This window comes from Crocodylus siamensis, chromosome 1 (assembly GCF_052110815.1).
Source record: "Crocodylus siamensis isolate JL-2025a chromosome 1, ASM5211081v1, whole genome shotgun sequence".
In the NCBI taxonomy this organism is placed as follows: domain Eukaryota; kingdom Metazoa; phylum Chordata; order Crocodylia; family Crocodylidae; genus Crocodylus; species Crocodylus siamensis.
The window spans coordinates 137,535,337-137,558,379 of NC_143395.1; the positions used below are offsets into that span (position 1 = coordinate 137,535,337).

General features: G+C 45.7%; 1 long non-coding RNA gene across 1 annotated transcript; it reads left to right on the forward strand.

Moving 5' to 3' along the window:
• The first annotated feature begins 2,198 nt into the window (after positions 1–2,198).
• LOC149873393 (uncharacterized) lies at positions 2,199–22,281 on the forward strand. Its single transcript, XR_016441932.1, has 3 exons — positions 2,199–2,262; positions 3,831–3,934; positions 15,697–22,281. It is a non-coding gene; the product is annotated as an uncharacterized LOC149873393 (long non-coding RNA).
• The last annotated feature ends 762 nt before the right edge of the window (positions 22,282–23,043 follow it).

Sequence of the window (23,043 nt, forward strand, 5' to 3'; positions counted from 1 at the left end):
GGCCGGGCTGGAAGGGACCTCCAGAGGTTATCTACTCCAGTCCTCTGCCTGAGGAAGGATCAGCCCTATCCAAACCATCCTATTCTGGTTTGCCAACCTGTTAAATGCAGATGAGGGGACTGTAAAATTTGAGGAGCAAATACCATTCTTTTATAAACATTTGTACCAAGCTCAGCACAAGGGGGAACTCTAGCAGCTTTTGCAGCATACATGTCTGAATAATAAATAATCATAACAGATTGCTTTCCTGACAGAGACGTGATGAGAATTAATGAGTTGATTTATGTAAACAGCAAAATAAAATATCACGTGGTTCCTATGTAGTGTTTGCATATGTTGTAATAAGTAGTGTGCCCCCATGTTAAAAGAGACCTACCACTTCTCCAGCAAAGCAAACAATGAACTAGCTGTATGTGTTAATGAATGATAATAGTAGCTTAGGGGCCCAACAGCCTTAGGAAATCATTATGAGATGGCAATGCACTCAATAAAGAGATTAACTATAATTATGGGACTAACTTTATTAATTTCACTGATAGATGCACAATATCACTTACTATTTTTGCATGGAATTTTCAAAAGCCCACAGCATTGGCCTAACTTGGCTCTCACTAAAGACCACTAGAAGTTTTGGCACTGACTTTAATGGTAGCAAAGTACTTTTGAGAATCCCATCCTTAGTCTATGACTTCTTTGTGTGTTATAGTGGGAACAGCAAGAATAAAGACCTACACATCGTCTATTGATAGTCTCCTCCTGATCTTGTCTGCTCTTACTGGTTGGGGGATATGCAGAGCTCCAATGAATACTAGATGATCTAGACAAAGTAAAATAAATTCCCCTGCAAGTGGGATTCTGAGGCAGTACTGATTAAATATTACAAGACACAGGTGACTGGTACTGGGGCATGGGGGGGGGGGGCATGTGCCCCCCCGAGGTTGGCCAACTTGGCACCGCTCAGGACAGGGAAGTTTTTTTGCTGCATGGGCCGGTGGCATGTTGGTGGGGGAGGGGGCACTCAGCCATGGCACAGAAGTGTAAGAGTGGATATGGGGCTTTTGGCCTACCCACAAATTGTGCCCCGCCAGACTCAGGAGGCACCAGCCACCCCTGCTCCAAGATGGGGTTGAGGACACTTTGCTAGGAAGGTACTATCTTCCAGACATGGTGTATGACTGAGCTATCAGAGTACCTGTGACTTTATAAGCTCAGGTTGCATGTGTCCTGCCCTGATTCCATTTGGCATAATTATGTGTTGCTTGCTTAAATTTCATCTACCGTTGCAATTGTATGCTATTTATTTTTTTCCCTAATCTAAACAGTTATGTAATGTTGCTGTACGTTGTAAGAGACTACATTTCATCCTCCAAATTACTGTATTTCATTGGTCAATGCAGTGAAGCCCAAAAAGCATAGAACTCCTTCTTCACTTGGTTTCCTCTGTGTATAAAAAGTCAAACATCACTTGTGTTGCCAGAGTGGAGGGATTGTAGTGTGGGTTGAGTCAGAGTGCAGAAGACTGCATGGCAGAGCATGCTATAGATTAACCATTGTCTCCAGTGTACAGTGAATTCCAGCCCTACAAACTTTGTGATGTAGCTTTTCCAGCCCAGTTGATACTTGAGATAAATAATTACTCTGACAGAGGGCATGATTTCTCTTCCTTCTGTGGATACAGGAGTCTGACATTAAGTATTCAGGGTTTAAGGGGAATAGTCTCTGAATTTTGAGTGTACTGTACTTCCAAAATTACACCTGAGCTATTTTGTTCCCTGTGGCACCCTGCTGAACTCACAAACTTTGAGTCAAGGTCAGATCTGGCCTTTCCACGAGGGCAATAGTGAAAACCAATCACTATTGGTTCCTTCCAACTGTATACCTTCACTCATAGTGTAGGAATTTGATTAAATTAACAGCTGGTGAGTGGAGAATGTAGTACAGGAAATACTGCTTTTTGCAGCCTTCTGGCATTGTGACCTGTTCGAATTTGTGGTTTCAGGAGGTCATCAAGTCAAATACTATAGCTAGGAATTTTTGAAAAGCAATAATATAAGGCATGCTGTGATAACAGCAATCTCAGTTCAAGTTTCACAGCAGAAAGTGATCACCAGCAGGGGACCAGGCAGAATTCCCGCCCCATGTATAGCACTGGATAAGTGGCAAAGTACTTTGAGCAGGGAGTATAAGAGGCTGAGTAGGCCTTCACTCCAGCTGGGCAGCTGCACAGAAAAGCAGAATCCTGAGGTATATGCATGAAGACAGGTAAGTCCCAAAGTTTTAGTTTTAGGAAAGCCATAAAGGGTGGAGGAGCACTTTCTTTATACTAGCCAAGTAGCCTAGTGGTTAATGCGTATGTCTAGGGAGCAGTGGACCCAGGGTTGAGGCTCCCCCTCACCTAGAGGGGGTTTGAATCTCTGTCTCATACTTCCCAGGGGTGCTCAAAGCCCTCATTAGCCCTCCCCTTACAGCTGGCCTTCTGGGCAGCCAAGTGAGGAAGATATGTGGGGCCAGGAGGAAACATAAAAGCCAGAGGGTATATGGCTCACTGAGATAGATGCTGCCCTAGGTTCTAGCATGCTTCCTTGCTCCCAATGAGGCGGAAACAGTAACGTGCTGTTTATCCCATGAATGTTAAATGCAAGATACAGGAGGCCATGTTCAAGAAACAGGTTCAAATCCTCTGTGGGTGCAGACCCACTGGCCTGCTTGGGCAGAGAGGGCCTGCAGTCTTTCTGCTTTTATGGATGTCCTTGCCTTTGGTGCTTATCCTTATGAATATTATTATAACCAGGCATCCCTGGCATATGAAATCTCTCTCTTCTGTGCAGGGAGCTGCGCCCTTAAATTCTCAGCAGTGAAGATGCATGGGGTCTCTCTGCTATGAATGCTCTGAGCTAGCTACTCTCTGGAAATCTCTTTCATCAAGTGACTCTTGTGCTTGCTGGATAAAATGAACAATGCAGCTTTTGAACGCAAACAAATGGTTTATTGGAAAAGAAGTGCAAAACCAAACAGTGCAAACAAGCACAGGGCTTCTCAGTTGGGGTTTCAACAAATACAAAACAACATGGGGCAAAGGTGAAGGGGAGGAAGTAGAGCAAACTTCATACAAGTGCAAGAAGAGGCATCAGTGCAAATTCAGCAGGTCTCAGGGGATGTGTAGTCTGCATGCTGGGCTGAGCTTAAGAAGCGGAGGAGAGAACTCCTTCCCCATGCAAGAACAGAATCCCTGTGATGGCCTCAGGCTGGTGTGGGAGTTGAAAGCAGCTGGGGGCTTCCAGCCTCTTTGCCAGCCTGGGAGGACCTGCTTATACGGTGGCTGTCGTAGAGGACGGTCCAGTTGTCCTCTGTTGATATGAAATCTGATGCCTTTATGTCCCCTATTTTTCTCTTCAAGACAAAAATAGGGGACATAATGGCATCGGGTTTTGTATCAATAAAGGACAGAGTAGCAGAAAACAGGAATGTCCTCTATGATGGCCACCCTACCTGCTCATGTCTGTTTTTTCCTAGCATGAGTTCCTGCCTAGGTTTAGTAGTGGTGACAAATGAATCTCTGCTGGGCTCCAGTAGTATTGGCTGGATGAGATTAACAGTGCAGAGGGAAGCTGAATGTTGGAACCTGTTTATAGACTCCAGCAGCATGGACTCGTGTGTCATAAAATTCAGCATGGCACACTACATCTGCTACTTGATCACATATGATATGACCCATTATCAGGTCCAGATCCCCCATGGCAGTAGCCATGGCAATTTTGTTTATTGCCAGATTTTGCTGTGCCAGCTCTTTTAACTTCCTGATGGTCCTCTCTGCCTCCCTCTGCATTCAGGAGCCTTGGTGCCACGCTTTGAGTTCCTTCCAACTGTCAGCAGGTCTGGCTGGCTTAGAGGAGAAACTAGCCAGCTCATCCATCTTGGGAGACCCAAGCCATAGGTATGTACACAAAAATGCTAACCCATGACATTTGAAACATGGAAGAATTCCTTTTGATTCATCTAAGGGTAAATTAACTTTGGTTGGGGCAGGACATCACAACCTAAAGGGCTTGGATGTGTCATGACTTTTTAAAAATGGGGATTGCTTGACTTCCCAGAGGTTAGCCCTTTCATGTGTGCATGACCTCACATACTATAGCCGATGGGAAACTGATCAATCATCTGTACACTGAAAATGGATGTAGCTTTTGCTCCAAACGCACACTTACAAGAACATCACCGTTTTTGTCTCTTTCAAAGTTTTATTTAATAACTCAAACCCAATGTACCAGGCAGATCTGCTGAAAAACTGTGACGGCATATCAGCTCATTGGGAATTTGAGCTGTTGCTACTTCTGCTTGGTTGGGTGCCATTCCAAAGTAGAATTTGGATTTGATTCTGCATTTGCATCAGCTTTCCATCTGTGTGACTGTTGATTTCAGTGGAGGTATTCCTGATTTGTACCTGAGATTAAAATCAGATGCCTCTCTTTAAGCTGAGATTCTGGCACTGACTTTTCTCAATGTAAACTGGGAGCATCCCCAGTGAAGTCTTTCTAGTGATTCTTCTCTTTCTTAGACCTTGTATTATCCCTTACTCTTGTGCAAAATGGCTATAAAACATTACCATTCTGATTAAGTTGCATTTTACACCTGTGACAAACAGGCATGAACAATGGTACAAATTACAAAATTGGAGTAAGATCAGAATGGGGCCAAATACCTTTTAATTATTTATAAGTTAAGTGAGTTATATTTCTTTAAGAGGAGTTAAGTAATAACATGACAGCATAACCCATGACAGCAAGCATGGATGATTCTTTTGTTTCCATCTTATCAAACCATCTGCTGCCATCCACTCTTGTATCTTATGTTTGATTTATCAGGTGAGATTTTCAGAAATGTTTATGTAACATAGGAGCACGAGTCTCATTGACTTTCAATGAAATTTGTGCTCCTCAATGAGGCATGTAAATACTGCAGAAGACTTGGGCTCTCAGCACTTTTGAATATTCAGCCTCTGCACTGTGCTCATAATTCACTGGGTAAGGTGAGCTGAATGAAATTTTTTCCAACCCTTCACATTTGTGAAACTAAGATTTTGATGCAAATATGAATATTTGCTACTCTGCACAGAAAATTTACATTTGGATAGAATCATAGAATCAATGAGTAGGAAGGGACCTAGACAGATCATCTAGTCCGACCCCCCACCATGGGCAGGAAGGAGCACTGGGGGTGGCAGGGGTCATAAGACCCCAGCGAGGTGCCCATCCAGTCTCCTTTTGAAGATTTCCAGGGAAGGTGAGAGCACCACCTCTCTGGGAAGCCTATTCCAGGCTCTGGCCACCCTTACAGTGAAGTAGTTCTTCCTAATATCTAACCTAAACCTATCCTCCCTCAGCTTGTGGCCATTGTTCTTGGTGACTCCAAGGGGGGCACCTGGTGAACAGACTTTCCCCGAGTCCCTGCTGGTGGCCCTGATAAGGTTGTAGGCAGCCACAAGATCCCTCCTCAGTCTCCTCTTGCAGAGACTGAAGAGATTCAGGTCCCTCAGCCTCTCCTCATAGGGCTGGCCATGGAGGCCCTCAACCATATGAGTGGCCCTCCTCTGGACCCTCTCCAGGTTCCCCACGTCCCTCTTGAAGTGCGGCGCCCAGAACTGGACACAGTACTCCAGCTGCGGCCTGACCAGCGCTGCATAGAGGGGGAGCAAGACCTCTCTGGACCTGTTAGTGATGCCCCTGTTGATGCAGGACAGGGTGTGGTTGGCTCTGCCTATTGCTTCGTCGTATTGGCGACTCATATTCATCCTGGAGTCAATCCTGACTCCAAGATCCCTCTCTGCCTCTGTGCTGCTGAGAGCATCAGCCCCTAACCTATAACCATAATGCTGGTTCCCTCTCCCCTAACCTATAACCATAATGCTGGTTCCCTCTCCCCAGGTGCAGCAGCCTGCACTTGTCCTTGTTGAACTTGAACAGGGTGCTCTCCGCACCCTCGTCCAGGTCGCTAATGAAGATATTGAACAGCACTGGCCCAAGGACCGAGCCCTGGGGGACTCTGCTGCCCGCACCCTCCCAGGTCATGGACCTGTCCACCACCGCCCTCTGGGTGCACCCCTGGAGCCAGTTTGCCACCCATGTGACTGTGCATCAGTGCTGCAGTCCCTCAGCTTGCCCACCAGAATTGGCTGGGACACTGTGTCGAAGGCCTTCTGGAAGTCCAAGAAGATGACATCGACTTCCTCCTTCACATCTAAGCTCTTTGTTACCTGGTCATAGAAAGAGACCAGGTTAGTCAGGCAGGATCGGCCTTGCACGAACCCATGCTGGTTACCCCTCAACATCACTTCCCCTGCAGGGCTCTCACAAATGTGGCCTTTGATAGTTTTTTCAAAGAGCTTCCCCAGGATAGAAGTGAGGCTGACTGGCCTGTAGTTGCCAGGCTCTTCCTTCCTTCCCTTCTTGAAAATAGGGACCACATTGGCCCTTTTCCAGTCCTCAGGGACTTGGCCCAAGCACCAGGAGTCCTCAAACATCCGGGCTAATGGCTCTGCAGTGACACCAGCCAGTTCCCCCAGCACCCGCGGATGAAGGCCGTCTGGGCCCACTGACTTGGACACATCTAAGCCCTCCAGGTAATCCTTAACTAGGTCTGAACTAACAGTTGGGGGGCTCGCATCCTTCCTGGGCCTCTCTGCACTATCACCCGAGAGCACCCCGTTGTCAGCAGACAGGAACACGGAGGCAAAGAACTTGTTGAAGAGTTCTGCCTTCTCTCGTGTGTCTGTTACCAACTGCCCTGCCCCGTAGGGGTTCAATGTTACCCCGAGACTTCTTCTTGCTACCTATATACTTGAAAAAGGACTTTTTGTTATCCTTAATCCCAGAAGTAAATCTAAGCTCCAGTGCTGCTTTAGCCTTCCTTACCAAATCCCTACAAGCTCGGGTCAGGGAGGTGTACTCCTCCTTTGTCCCTGCCCCCTGCTTCCACCACCAGTACGCTTTTTTCTTTGCCCTCAGGCCAGCCTGGATATCCGCGCTCAGCCATGAAGGTTTCTTGGACCCTTTTCCTGCCTTCCTGCACAGAGGAATTGCGTCCTGCTGTACCCCAAGGATAGCCTCCTTGAGGAAGGACCACCTTTCCTGGACCCCCATACTAGCTACTCCCTGGGCTCCAAGTGCCTCCCTGACTACTGCCCTGAGCACATCGAAGTTGGCTTTCCTAAAGTCAAGCATTTGCACTGTGCTAGTTACCCTACCCACCTTTCTCTGAATAGCAAACTGGATCATTTCATGATCACTGTCCCCTAGCCTCCTTTGTACTAGCACCTCCCCCACCAGGTCAACCCCAGAGGCTAACACCAGATCCAGTATGGCATTTTCCCTAGTGCGGACAAGTACCTCCTACACGAGGTGTAGGTCCTCTACGCATGTCAGGAACCTTCGTGAGTGGCTAGACCTGGCCAACTGCTCCTCCCAGTTGATGTCAGGGTAATTCATATCCCCCATGACCACAACATCCTTTGCACGCACGGCCTCCCCCAGCTGCCTGGAGAATTCCAGATCCAGCTCTTCTTCCTGATGTAGTGGCCTGTAGTAAACCCCTACCACCAGATCCCTCTCCCCCCTCCCTCCTTGAAGTTTGACCCACAGGGTCTCAATTAAGCCTTCCTCTGGTCCCATTTGGAAGGTAGAACTAGTGTACTGTTTCCTAACATAGAACACAACCCCCCCACCTTTTTTCCGCTTCCTATTTCTTCTAAACAACCTATAGCCCTCTATGTCTACTGCCCAGTCAAATGTTTCATCCCACCATGTCTCCACTAGGCTAACCAGGTTGATTTTACTACTTGCAAGCAGGAGAGCAAGCTCCTCCTGCTTGTTCCCCATGCTTCTTGCATTAGTGAAGAGACACCTTAATCCCCCCGAGAGAGCCCTGGGCACCCCCCCTTCCTGAGAGACAACTGATCCCTTGGTATATACCTGAGCTCTTACCTGGAAAGGTCCTATACCTGGTTGAGTTTTCTCTTGCTCCTGTGGATCCCCGTCCCCCGACGAACTTAGTTTAAAGCCCGCCAGAGGAGGTCAACTAGCCTGTAAGAAAACAAACTCTTACCTTTGGGGGAGAGATGGAGACCATCACGCCCCAGGACTCCCTCTGCTCTGAAGTGCGGGTCGTGGTCCAGGAAGCCAAATCCGTCGTGACAACACCAACTCCGGAGGCGCCAGTTCACCTCATGGATGCAGGCGCTCTGCTACTGATGGCCTCCACTAACTGGGAGGAGGGGCAAAAAGACCACCTGGGCCCCCAACTCTCTAAGCTTGGCCTCCAGAACCACATAGTCATCCATGATCTGGTCCGGACTACTCCGGGCCACATCATTGGTTCCCACATGGATGAGGACCATAGGATAGTATAATATTTAATGCTTCACTAAACTACATATTTTTGTACAAATGGAAAACCCAAGGGAGGTTGAAAGACTTACTTACTAGGATGAAAATTGTAGAGGTGGGTAACAGAACTCATGTCTCCTCTCTTCCAGGCTATCACTAAATCCACTGGAACACATTATCTGTCTAAAAATAAAAAAACCCAGCATGTAAATAATTTAACTGATGCAAATTTGACTCTTGTGGCCAGATATTCAGCGTGTAGCTGCAGTACAGCGCATGCCATGTTGTAACCCAAACCTGTATGAACACAGTTTCTTTTTAGGAATCAAGCAGAAACTGGTAATTACATGAGGAAGGTAGTAATGATTACCTTGCTTACAAACAAAGGCAGAAGTTGTCGCCTCCAGCACCACTTAAAAAAGGAAAAAAGTGAAAAGCAGGAAGAGGTGGAACCTGCCATGGAATTTCCCATGAAGAAGAGGTATCGGCACTTGGCAGGTTAATTGAATGTTTAGAGGAGCAAGCTGACATAAAAGTACATATTCTTTTGTATGGCTTAGAAAGGTTGAACTTTAAAAAATAACAAATGAAGCAAAGGAAATATGGAAGACTAGGCAGGAAAATGCCATATGGATGGGATAAGCGTACTTAATCTCTGTTCCAATGATTGTAATCAACCAGCTGAGATGTCATCCAACAAAGATCCTAGACATGCTCATGCTGTTAATGCAAGATTGAGGGCTAATTAAGCTTCACCAGTGTGGTGACTATATGATTATTTTGGGTGGCCCCTAGCTTAGTTTCTAAAGTTAAATACACTTGTTTTCCAGCAGTTGGACTTTGATTGGAAGTTAAGCTACTGGAAGTTAGGTAGTTTCACAGACTGACCACTGCCTCCTACATTTTGAAAGTTAAGTGCCAGTGTTTGTTGCAGTGAGGTTCTGCCTTTAGGGATCAACAGATAGTCCCAAGGGAAGACATTATTCCTGCACTCTATCAAGTGTTTAGTAGGATGTCTAACATTTCTTTTTTCTGACAGTCACCATTTGTATAAACTGTGTTTACAAACTGCACATGACTAGATACTTATTAGGGATGTAAACATTGTTAAAGAGAAGTATCCATTTAACCTCCTCTAATTATATCAATAAAACAGTTAATCAATAGTATGCACCTCCCAGCTGGGGGGTGCAAAGCCCCGGGCCAGCATCTGCTCCACCCCACCCTGCCCCACCCCTCTGTGGGGGAGGGGCTTCACCTGCCTGCCCAGAGGAACATGGGTAGCTGGGAACTGTACACAGACCTGCTTGGAGGTATCTGCTGCTGGGGGCTGCTCCCTGGGGTCTTTGATTGGGGTGGAGGGGCATGGGTGGCAGTAAGCAATTCATGCAATTCAATTTGCATAGGCCATCAGACACCTCCCAGACTGAAGACTGACTTCAACGAACTGAGGCGTTTAGTCAATGACGCACTGCAGAGTAAGAGATTTGGTGAGATGGGAGCCCACGAAGGGCGGTTGTGCCTTAAGGAAACGATCCTTCGGGCACAGAGGGATACGATCCCAATGCGGGGAAAAAGAGGGGAAGGGGCCAAGAGGCTTCCTTGGCTGACCAGAGAAATCCAGAGCAGCCCAAGGGCAAAAAGGGGGGCATATAAGTAGTGGAAACAGGGAGAGATTACTAAAGAGGAGTATGCCTCCTCAGCTTGTAATTGTAGGGAGGCAGTTAGAAAGGCCAAAGCTACCATGGAGCTGAGGATGGCATCCCAAGTTAAGGATAACAATATTGTTTTTCAGATATATAGGGAGTACAAGGAAGGCCCAGGGTGGTATAGGACCACTACTGAATGGGCAAAAGCAATTGGTGACAGACAGGGAGGACAAGGCTGAACTCTTCTATGAGTTCTTTGCCTCAGTCTTCCTAAACGAGGGGCAAGACAAGTCTCACAATGGGATTGTAGAGAGGCAACAGCTCGGCGCCAGACTACCAAGTGTTGACCCTGAGATGGTGCAGAGTCACTTGGAAGGACCGGATGTGTTTAAGTCGGCAGGCCCGGGTGAGCTCCATCCAAGGGTACTGAAGGCACTGGCTGATGTCATTGCACAGCCACTGGCAAGAATATTTAAGCACTTGTGGCACATGGCCCAGGTCCTGGAGGACTAAAAAAGGGCCCATGTGGTCCTTTTCAAGAAGGGGAGGAAGGAGGATCCAGGCAACTATAGGCCAGTCAGTCTCATCTCCATCCTTGGCAAAGTCTTTGAAAAGATTATTAAGGCTCATATATGTGAGAGCCCAGCAGGAAGAATTATGCTGAGGGGAAACCAGAGCATGTTCATAGCAGGTAGATCATGCCTGACTAAACTAGTCTGTCTTACCCCATACTGGTGAACAAGTTAAGAGGCTGTGACTTGGACGATTACACAGTCCAGTGGGTGGCAAATTGGCTAGAGGGTTGTACCCAAAGAGTGGTGGTAGACGGGTCGGTATCGACCTGGAAGAGAGTGGGCAGTGGGGTCCCACAGGGCTCGCTCCTTGGACCGATACTCTTCAATGTCTTCATCGGTGACTTGGACGAGGGAGTGAAGTGTACTCTGTCCAAGTTTGTGGATGATACAAAACTGTGGGGAGAAGTGGACACACTGGAGGGCAGGGAACAACTGCAGGCAGACCTGGACAGGTTGGACAAATGGGCAGAAAACAATAGAATGCAGCTTAACCAGGAGAAATGCAAAGTGCTGCAGCTAGGGAGGTTTAAATGTCCAGCACAGCTACTGCCTAGGAAATGACCCTCTCAGTAGCATGGAAATGGAAAGGGATCTCAGAGTCCTAGTGGACTCCAAAATGAACATGAGTCGTCAGTGTGATGAAGTCATCAGAAAAGCTAACTGCACTTTATCACGCATCAGCAGATGCATGACAACCAGAACCAAGGAGGTGATACTTCCCCTCTATCGGGCGCTGGTCCGACTGCAGTTGGAGTACTGTGTGCAGTTTTGGGTGCCACACTTCAAGAGGGATGTGGAGAGGGTCCAGAGAAGGGCCACTCGTATGGTTTAGGGCTTGCAGGCCAAGCCCTACACGGAAAGACTAAGGCACCTGGACCTCTTCAGCCTCCGCAAGAGAAGATTGAGAGGCGACCTTGTGGCTGCCTATAAATTCATCATGGGGGCACAGAAGGGAATTGGTGAGGCCCTACTCAGCAAGGCGCCCTTGGGGGTCACAAGAAATAATGGCCATAAGCTAGCAGAGAGCAGATTTAGACTGGACATTAGGAGGAACTTCTTCACAGTTAGAGTGGCCAAGGTCTGGAATGGGCTCCCAAGGGAGGTGTTGCTCTCCTCTACCCTGGGGGTCTTCAAGAGGAGGTTAGATAGGCATCTGGCTGGGGTCATCTGAACCCAGCACTTTCCTGTCTATGCAGGGGGTCGGACTTGATGTTCTGTTGAGGTCCCTTCCAACCCTAACATCTATGAATCTATGAAACAACTTTCAAAGTCAGCTGGATTGGGTAGACTAAGTTCTTTGGGTTAAAGTTTGTGTGTGTATGTTACTTGGTTTGAACAGTACCTTGCACAGTGAAAATCTGATCCTGTTTGGGGCCTACTGTTGTTCCTGAAAAACAAACAATTCATAATCATGATGCAAATAGTATGGAGTTATCTGGTACAGGAGGCCATGTAATCCATCACACATTATCCTTTCTTCATGTGATTTTTTTCCACACCTTCTTAGCCAAAGTGCTGGAACTAAAACCCTCTTAGTACATTAAAAGAGGGAAACTACTAGCAAGGCAGTGTCCATTTGGGGTCCTTGGTGTTAAAATGTACTCCATCCTGGTCTGCAGTAGCATTTATCTCTTCCTTTTCAGGACAGGCTATAATGCCTACAGTATTTGCCCAAGCACTTGGGGAGGGAGGGATACAATAAGAAGATCATAGAAAATTAGGGTTGGAAGATACTTCAGGAGGTCATCTAGTCCAACCTCCTGTTCAAAGCAAGACCATCCCCAACTAGATCATCCAAGCCAAGGCTTTGTCAGGCTGGCCTTAAAAACCTCCAAGGATTACTCCATGACCTCTCTGGGTAACCTATTCCAGTGTTTTACTACCCTTCTGGTGAGAGAGTTTTTTCTAGAGCTGGTATTCATGGCATAGCATGTAGTGGTTGGATTTTGGTTCCTTCCTTGGTTAATTATTTTCTAACTTTAGGATGTGACACAGCTACCAAAACCCCTTTTTTATGTGTTGGTATTAATTTATGGCAAAGATGCTAGAGATCTTTGTGGGGGTAGATCTAGATAGGGTGCAGTGACATGGTCATCTCCTCCTTTTCAGACCACCTTGTTGGAGCAGCAGCTGGGGACTTGTTTAAGTCACCAAAACAGGTAAGAATCCTTCCCCCTTTCCCTCCATGCTCATGCCTTTCTCCTCCTCTCCTATTCTTCCATTACCTGTACTTCCCACTGCTATCCTGAGTGTGGGGGAAGCTCCAGAGCTGTTCCTGCCCCACCACAGCTAGGCTGCATAGGGAGCTAGGCTCAGCTAGGGATAGCGGTAGTAGATCAGTTCCTCCTCCCTGCCGTATCCCAATGGGTCTGCCCTACCAGCCTGGGACCAGACACAGGGATGAGGAACCTGCCTTCCATTGCCCCGACTGCTGGCCCTGGCTGAACTTGGCTCCCCATGCAGACCAGCTGGAGCAGGGCAGGAGCAACTCTGGAGCTTCCCCTGCCCCTGGGGCAGCCAGAGACAGCAGCAGCAGGGGAGGGGGAAATGGGAAGGCAGTGGGGGGTCTGCTGAGCACAGGAGGAAGGAAAGGGGTACCAAGAGTGGCCCAGGGGGAGAACCTTATCTGATTCAGGGACATTAAAAAAGTTTCTGGCTGCTGCTCCTGCAGTGTAGTCTGCCCACCCCAGTATTGCATAGGGAGAAGGCAGGGGTGGAAGTAGGAGTGCAGCCACCAGAGCTGTGCTGGTTGCTACTCCAATACCCTCCTTTCAAAATCCTGGATCTGCCCATGCTTTTATATACTTACTATGAGAAAAATGAACATTGATAACTTCTCACACATCACGATCTTTTCCAGTCTGACTCAATCCCAGCCTTTCTACATCACTTACTCTTCACAGTTTAGTGGGCTTGGATTTTTTTGTCAGATCAAGCAAAAAGGTGCTTTGGATTCCCTTGTTTATTCTGGTCCTAATGTGCCTTTCAGTTCCATACACAGCTGCCTTTTGTTATTAGTTTAACATGCAGCAAAAGAGCTAGATACCTAAAGGACAGAGGCGTTTATGTCTGGAAAAGATTGAAGAGCTGGTGAAGTTGGCCTCCCTCCACTTCCCTCTGGTCACTTCTCTTCCCTCCTAGCGGGAAACAAAGTTTTGCCTTTGAAGCTCATCATGACGCCAAGATTTAGAATGATGTTCTTTCCCCATCTCTCTCTCATCCTGTTTCCCCTCCTCTCTCCCCACTCCTTCATCTTGTTTCTTATAGATTAAAGGATATTGCATAATCTGGTCTTTGGCAATCACATAAGTCTCCTGAATTCTGCATTTTACAGAATTTTAAACTCAGCATTTATGTTCTAACCTTGTAGCCTGTGTAATGTTGAATGTTTACACAAAGAACCCATTAGCCTTGGAGGCAGGTTACGTTTTGCCAGTACATTTTTGTTTTTAATTTTGCATGTAAGAACTGTATTGTCAGCCAATTAATCATTGCAAAGGTAATGTGGCTTTGGATCTAGAGGCTGTGGGCTTTACATTTCTGGGAACAGGATTTATTGCAGACTATTGCATGATGATACTGTGACAATCTGGTTGAGGCATAGGAAGAGCAATCCTATTAGTCGGAATTGTCAGTAGGGATCACAGCTATCTTCCTGCTCATACTAATACCTTGGAAGCAAACTGATCAGTGCCCAGGTCTATCAGACCATGAAACTAGATTAGCAAACTGGTGCCTTTGTGGCCAAATGATAGAACAGCTGAGCAGCAGAAGTACATGTAACTAGAGAGAGAGGGAGGGAAGGCAAGTTATGTAAATATGTGGTAAATAGCTCACTTTGAGGAATATAATTAGATAAGGCTGAAGCTGCAGCAGCACAGTCAGCTGAATACTAACTTTGCTTCCACTCTATCAAAGGACATGTTCAATGTCATGGTCAGGAGAACCCCCGTATGAAGAAATCCTTTAAATTTACCTTGACAGCTACAGGCAGCGTTAAACCAGTCTCTCTCATTATCCAAACTAGTAGGTATAAAAATGTGTATTCATTAAAGTGTAAATGCTTTCCAGTCAGGTATTGACCACATACACTTTTATACAGCTGGCTTTTTAACAGAGCTTAAAAATTCTGTGGAAACAGAGTTGATGACATTGGAAGAATGATGGATGGTGGGTTACCTGATTTCCTACAGCCATATAACTTTATACCATCTGCATTATTATGATGATTGGTTTGTTTTTCAGTAATACTAGTATGCCCCAAACAGGATTGTGCTTCTACTGTGCAAGGTACTGTACAAATCAAGTAACACACACAGAGGCTCTGACCTAAAGAATTTAGTTTAATCAATCCAGCTGACTCTGAAAGTTGTTTCAGTCTGATAGCTGTCTGATGGCCTATGCAAAATGAATTTGGTTGCTTGAGTGCATTTTGCAGCAGACAGGCCACCAAAAAAACCAACTCATAACTAATACCAATTTGCATCCACATTGGCAAGCTCAGCTGAGAGGTCAAGACTTGACTGGACCTGGAGACTGAAATACCATCTACACACTGAGGTGGGACCTAAGGAGGTAAGACTGACCTATTTAATGATTAAATACCATATTGTACTTGAGGATGTTAAATAAATGTAAAATATTCACTAGGTATTTTATCATCAGCTATATTGCTAGTCTAATAATACAAAAATCATTCAACTAAACAACTAAAGTATTTGATTAATATTTATTAAAAGAATATAATAAAAATCTGGTTGGTGTCAGGGGACTTTGCATGGGAATCAAGTGTGGAATATGCACAGTGGATCCATACTGGTCTGCTAGGCATGTTTCCCATAGACTGCCATAGTCTTTCTGCTACAAAGCTTGTGTATAATTTTTGTGGTCTAACAGTTTTTATAAAGAACTTTTTCTTCCTCCTAACTGGGTTGGATATTCCATCCACCAGTTGCAAGAGTAGATGTCAAAGACAGTTTGGATTCTTCAAACAGGCTCACTGGTATACCTGGATGACCATGTAGATTTCTTACTGACATGGCAGATTGTTTATTTTACAACTATGCCTGTTGTTCTCTTTTGTTTTGTGACAAGGCTGAATCCCCAAGGACATACTCTGTGGTGAGCGGACCACTGGCAAACATCAACTTGGATGACCCAAGCCCCATTTTGTTGACGTCTACAAGAAAAAACTGTGAGCTGTGCATTGATGGCCAATGCTGGGAATCAGTTGGTTCGGACCACTGCAAGTGGAAAACCGCCGTGAAGCACAGCTTATGTTGTTTTGAGATGCAGAGGGTCAATGATGAGCTAAGGAAGAGGCATCAGAGGCAGACAAGACCAAATAGTACTCAGCATGCCAGTGCAAGTTCAACTGAGTTTGTACGTACAGCTTGCCAGAGGGTCTGTCTGTTACACATTGGACTCAGCCACTCAAGAAGCTCTGGTGGTACCTGATAGCGCACCAAAGGTGCAATATCCACGGTCTCCCAAGACTGATGGCTGCCAATGATGATGACTTTTGTTCTACTTAGATTCTTACACCACACCCATCTCTATAGGAGCAGCAGGTGTTATAGAATACTTAGTGCATAGAAGCTTGCTTCCCTCATTCTGTTTCCTTCTTTTGATTTTTCTCACCATTTTGATGAGCCAAGAACATTAGGTCTGTGGTAAAGCTTGAAGAGGGGGAAAGCTATAACAAAAAGCCCACACAATACTGGCTGGTAGCCCAGACAATGGCCTGGACAATTATGAGTTGATATACTGAACAGAATGATCAGAACTAATGTGTTGCTTATTGATTACATTATGACAAGGTATTATGTGACAAGCTCTTAAGTGAGTGTTAGGCACAGCTTCCGAGTCTGTAGGTGTATGTCAGTTATACTTATTCTGTCTGCCTTGTTTTGTTTCCTTGTGTATATGTGACAGTAAAATGGAGTGGGGTAGACAGGACAGGACATAGTATTCATTGGAAAGGGGCCTAACTGAAAATCTCAGCTGCAGTCCCTGTCTATGAATTTTGGGGAGTGCTTTTTGTAAAAATCTGAATTTTTATGGCCTATCATTTTATTCATCTGCTGTGAACCTATGGTAGTATCATCATCATCATCAATGAACCCATGTTGCACTGCCTGTGTAGTTTTGCCAGGAGCTGACGCTGCCTCTCCTACCTGCAGTGTCTGGCATGGAGGCCAGGCACCTGCCCAGGATGGAGGTGGGTTGACCAGGCAAGACTGTGTCAAGTGTTGGGGGCAGACACAGTCCCAGCCCGCCTGCTGTTCCAGGTGTGTGCGCCAGCGTGGGCTTCTAAGGGCACCTGAATCCTGGGCAGGCAGCAAGGCATCCCGCCCCTGTGGGGCTGCATTGCCAGGCCAGCAAACTCACCCTGAAGAAGAGGCATGGGGGAGCTGCTAGCAAAGGCCCTGCCCATCCTGCAGGGAATCATGAGTGGGGAGGGCTTTCCCTTGTGCTTTGACAGGAGCCCTCACACCTCCTGACCCCTCTGCCAACTTATTGTATACCAATAGAGACCACTGCTACTGGCACCATCGCTTACCCGCTGCATCTTTTTCTTGGTGGTGCTCAGCAGCAGCATGGGGCTCCATCAGCTCAGCTGTGGCCCACTCTCGTTTGATGGTGGGGAGGCAGGAACATGGGGATAGGGTTAGAGCCATGGTTGGAACTGGACTGACCATGGCTGGGGGGACTGGAGGCTCCCACCACCTTGGCTGACTCTGGGCTGCCCCGCCCAGCTATGCTGCTGCGGGCTTCCAGAGGCTGTCCAGGGTGCTGACAAGGGCAGGCTGCCCAGTGAGCCATGTTAAGACACCATAAGGCGTCCAAGTGTAGATGTGCACCTAAATTGCCTTAATGCACCTTAGGGTAAGGCACATTAAGTTTAGGCATGTGTAAATTCATGTGTAGACATGCCCAGTGGGCACATCTACATGTGCACCCAACTGTGCAGTTGTTACTACGCAGTCATTTAGTACTTACTTTAGCAAGTACTAAATGTGCAGTAACTGCTGGAACTGCACAGTCCCGGTGCCATGTGGGTGATTTCCAACCCTACTGCTCAATAGCGGTGGAGTCATGGTTTGTGCCTGCTGATGCTACATTGCCACAGCAATGAGCTACAGCACTGTAGCTTGTTACTATAGCTACTCAGTGTCTTGTGTAGATGCACCCAGTAGCTTTTAGGAGGAGAAATGAAGAATAGCATCTGCCATTGAAACACAAGGGGATATACAGAAAGCATATAATTACCCCACTTGGAATTTGGCCAGGACATCCAGGCTAATATCTTGTCTAGGAACAGGCTCTGTCCCACATTTATTCATATTACTGAGTTAGGGTATATTTTGTTTACAATACTTTACTGTCAATAATTTACTATGTTCCAAACAAAAATGCAACAGGTCCTTAATATCCAGTAAAAGACAACTGAGGCCAGATCTATTCACCCTATTAAGTTCTTAAATAGCCTTATGCTTCTAAATGCCATCCTATTCAACTCTGCTCGAGTCCTGAAAAACAGTTATTTTAAGAAGTGGATGGGTCCTCCTCTTCCTCATTGCTTTTTGTGACTTTAAAACTAAGGTCAGATGATTGTGTATTACAAAAGTAGACAAAAGAAATGGAACCAATTACTATAGGAACAATTTTCCCAACCTCCAGACAACCATCAGAGATACAACACCAACTCCTTACAACATTCCAGCCTCACACCTGATGAAACTGAAGGAACCAATCAATCCTCAAATATCAATTTCTCCATGCACACACTTACCAAAGCTGAAAAATATGTCCTCTCTGAAAGCCTTAAATTTCTATCCAGAAAAATACCTTGATAAGGTACTACAATGTGGAGAACTAGAAGAATTTTTCTGATGCCTCCATCTTAAGAAATATTTCCACAACCAAAACAAATTCACTTTCAACTACACTTCATCCTGTGACAACATCGACAAAAAGATAAATGCCAAAAAATCCAAAAACCCATCAGATTGGACACCTTACAGTAGACAAAATTCAAACCTTGACCATTATATTGACTGCTTCAGAGAAGGAATGAACTATGAAATACTCAACAACAAACACCACTATAACAACCTCTCCCTCTCAGAGAAAAGGGCCAAAGAATCTCTAAGATCCAACCATGAGATAGTAGTAAAATCAGCAGATAAAGGAGGAGCTATAGTTATCCTTAATTGTGAAAACTAAATAAAAGAAGCCAACAGACAAGTCTTTGACACCACCTACTACAAAAAACTAGAGGAAGATCCAACTCCCCTTTTTACCTCAAAACCACCATCATATCTTTCCATCTGAACTACAAGAAAAACTTCAGACCCTGATCTCTTCACTACACAATCCAGGGACTTTTTACATGCTCTCTAAAATCCATAAACAAGGGAACCCAGGCAGACTTAAAAGTTTCCAACCAGGGAACCCTAACTGCAGAAATATCAGGTTTCACTGAATCCATCCTAAAACCTCTTGTCACCCAATAACCAAGTTTTATCCAAGATACAACAAACTTTCTGCAAAAACTTCAAAACACAGACCACTTTTCCAGCAATACTCACCTGGACACCATAGATGTTACCAGCTTATATACCAATATGCCACAGCTGGATGGCACCCAAGCCTACCTTACATAGCTACAAGAACAAAATTACAACTCTGAGTACAGGCCTCAAGATATTACTGAACTTATACACTTCATTCTCCCACACAACAACTTCAGTTTTAACAACCAACACTTCCTCCAGATCATGGGCAGAGCTCTAGGCACTGAAATGGCCCCACATGATGCCAACTTTTTGTGGCCCACCTGGAAGAATTCCTCAAGAACTGCACCATCAAACCCGTGCTGTACCTAAGATATGTAGATGACATCTTCATAATTTGGACCAAAACCCTGCAGTCTTTAATTGATTTCCATTACATATTCAACAATCATCACCCTTCCATCAGACTCTCTCTTGAATACTCCAGCACCAACATTTCCTTTTAGACACCATGTTCAATATCTAGAATGGTAAAATACAGACCACCATATACAAGAAACCCACAGACCAAGATATATACCTACACAGAACCAGCAATCACCCCAGACTCACCAAAAAAGCTGTAATATACAGCCAAGCTCTCCAATACTACCAAATCTGCACTGAGGAGGAGACCCACAATCATCACCTCACAAACTCCAAAAGGGCTTTCACTCAACAAGGGCACTTCTCCAGGGAGAGAGATCATACTTTTGAAAGAGCTACCTGGATACCACGTGAAGAATTGCTGTGGTACAAAAAGAAAATCCCCCTGAATTGCATACTATTAGTTATGACATACCATCCTTCCCTGGAACCTATAAGGAAAATCCTCAAACAATTGCAACCACACTAGAAGAAGACCCAGTTTTAAAGAGATCTTTCAAGAACCACCTATCCTAACCTTTAAACAAGCACCAAACCTCACTAACCTCATTACCAAAGCAAACTTCCTATGGCCCAAAGAACACCAAATAGATCCAGACCATGCCAGAACAAGAAATGTAAAACCTGCCAACACATCTCCACCATTCACCCAATAACACTCCACACCTTAGAAACGATCTGGATTCAGGAATCGGAAGCAGACTGGCTAAGTTCGCTGATTATACCAAATTATGGAGAAGAGTGGTCACGCTAGAGGATAGGCTGGCGATTCAGGCTGACCTGGACAGACTCACAGGGTGGGCGAATCAAAACCTGATGGCATTCAACATGGAGAAATGCAATGTGCTCCATCTCGGGTGGGGGGTGGGGAATCCACATCATACTTATAGTCTTGGCAATGCTACACTTACTAGCTCCACAACCGAAAGAGACTTGGGGGTCATGACTGACCACAAGATTGAACATGAGCCACCACTGTGATGCCGCAGCCAGCAAAGCAAATAAAACCCTGGCTTGAATCTACTGATGCATCTCAGGCAAGACTCAGGAAGTCATCCTCTTGCTTTACTTGGCCTTGGTGAGGCTGCAGCTGCAATACTGCATCCAGTTCTGGGCTCTACACTTTAGAAAGGATGTGGAGAAGCTTGACAGAGTCCAGAGGAGAGCCATGTACATGATTAGAGGACAAGAGAACACGCCTTATGAGCAGAGGTTGAGAGCCATGGGACTCTTCAGCCTAGAGAAATGAAGGCCCAGGGAGACTTGGTGGCAACCTATAAGTATGTAAGGGGTATGCATCAGAAACTGGGAGAACATCTGTTCACCAGGGCATCCCAAGGGAAGACAAGGTCTAACGGTCACAAACTCCAGGAAGACTGTTTTAGGCTGGACATAAGAAAAAAATTCTTTACCATCTGAGTCCTGAGAGGCTAGGATAGACTCCCCCCAGAAGTGGTGCAAGCACCTACTCTGGACACCTTTAAGACACATTTGGATGTCTATCTTGCTGACTTCCTGCCCCTTGGGCAGGGGGCTGGACCCAATGATCTTGTGAGGTCCCTTCCAGCCATAATGTTTACGAAATCTATGAAACAGAACTTGCACCTCCTGAAATATAATATATCTCAGCCAGTGCACCAAATGCCCGGATGGAAAATACGTAGGAGAAACCAAACAACTGCATATCAGAATGACTGCACACTGAAAATCCATCAAAGAAAAATATCCAATTACCTGTGGGTGCACACTTCTCACAAGACAATCACTCTCTCTCCATCTCTCAGTTCTAATCCTCAAAGAGACCTTACAAAACACCTTTTGTAGACAAGCGTATGAACTTCACTTCATAAATCTACTGCATACAAAAAATCATGGACCATAGCTGACAAGCTACATTTCTTCAGACACTTCCATCTTTCCCCCCTCCCCATCTCTACTTATTGTCCTCCAAACCACCACTCATTCGCATTTTCACAAACCTGCACATTACAAATTAGCTTCTTTTCTACTTTGGAGATCACATAACACCCTATGCCTGAAGAAGAGCTTTTGTGCCTGAAAGGTTGCAAAGAACGTTTTTTTTCCAACTGTTTAGTTGGTCTAATAAAAGATACCACATCTACCTAAAGAATTGTGCCTTGCAAAAGTAGAGGCATTAATGCATTTTCAAGCACTAGAACAGGATGGAATAGAATCACGTTCAATTGCCCAATACATCAAATAGGATCTTGCCTCATGCTTTACCTGTACATTGGACAATGTAGAGAACCAAGTGATGGATATCAATAACAGAATCATCTTTTTATTAATTTTAACAAGGTCACAGAGTTGCTTGTAAACCTGGACATTTCCCCACACATGAGCAACCTTAAACTCAAGATCCTCAGCTTGTATAGAGATTAGTTTGGCACCATAGACTTAAAGAGATCTAGGCCGATTAATACCAGCTTTGGATCTGTCCTTAAATGTGTAAAATCCTACCTTCCTGTCCAAAAAAAGTAATTAAAAATCTACTAGATTACTTGACCTTTCAACCCCTAGCCCCTCCCCATTTTTCCTTTGGACTTTTTCACTCCAGATCACTCTGTTCATGGCCTGTAGGGGAAGAGGCCAACATTTAAACCCACCGTTTTGCTGTATGACACTTGTAACACTTGAACCCTTATTTGATTCCTGCTCTACCCAAAGTTGAACAACAATGAAGTTATATTTGTTTTTCTTCGATCTTAATACAACTCTAATCCCCTAGCATATTAATAAAGATTCTAATTTATTTTTAACTAGAAAAATGTGTGTTGTTTTATAGGTGATGATGCACCTCACCACCTGCACCCCCCTTTTCAAAATTCTAGATCTGCCCATGTGGCTGCAGGAAAGTCAATAAGAGTGTTACTGTGACCATAACTGCTGCAAACAATGTAAGGAATGGTCTTGGGAACTGAGGAAGAGCTAAATCTTTCACCCTGCATTGAACCCAAGAATCCAGGCTCAGAGCAGAAAGATTTCATGACAGCTTGATCAGGAAGAAACAACTCCCCTCCCAGATCCTCCCTAGATTGTCTTCTGACATTCCTGGGGCCTGTCCACTCCTGATTCCCCTCTTTGCAGAGGTTGGTGGCTTGGGAACCTATGCAATAACAGATCCACAGGTCATGGCCCCAGTCCTCCTCCTTCATGACTCTTGTAACTTGACTAGCAAAATGCCCATCAAGAATGATGGTGGGGGGTGGGGACAGAGGCCTGTGTCTGGCCCCCCCAACCTCGGGCCAGGACCATTCCCCGCCTCCTTCCTGTTGCTTTGAGCCAAGGTCTCCCCCAACCACTTCGAGCTAGGGCTTGGGCCGTTTCCCCTGTCCCCTTCAGACCAGGGCTGGGGCTGCTCCCCACCTCCCCCCACTGCTTGGGGCTCAGGCCAGGGCCCCTCCACTCCTCCCTTTTGCCACTTGGGGCTGGGGCCTGTGACTGCAGCGATGGTTGTGGCTGCGGCAGGGTGCAT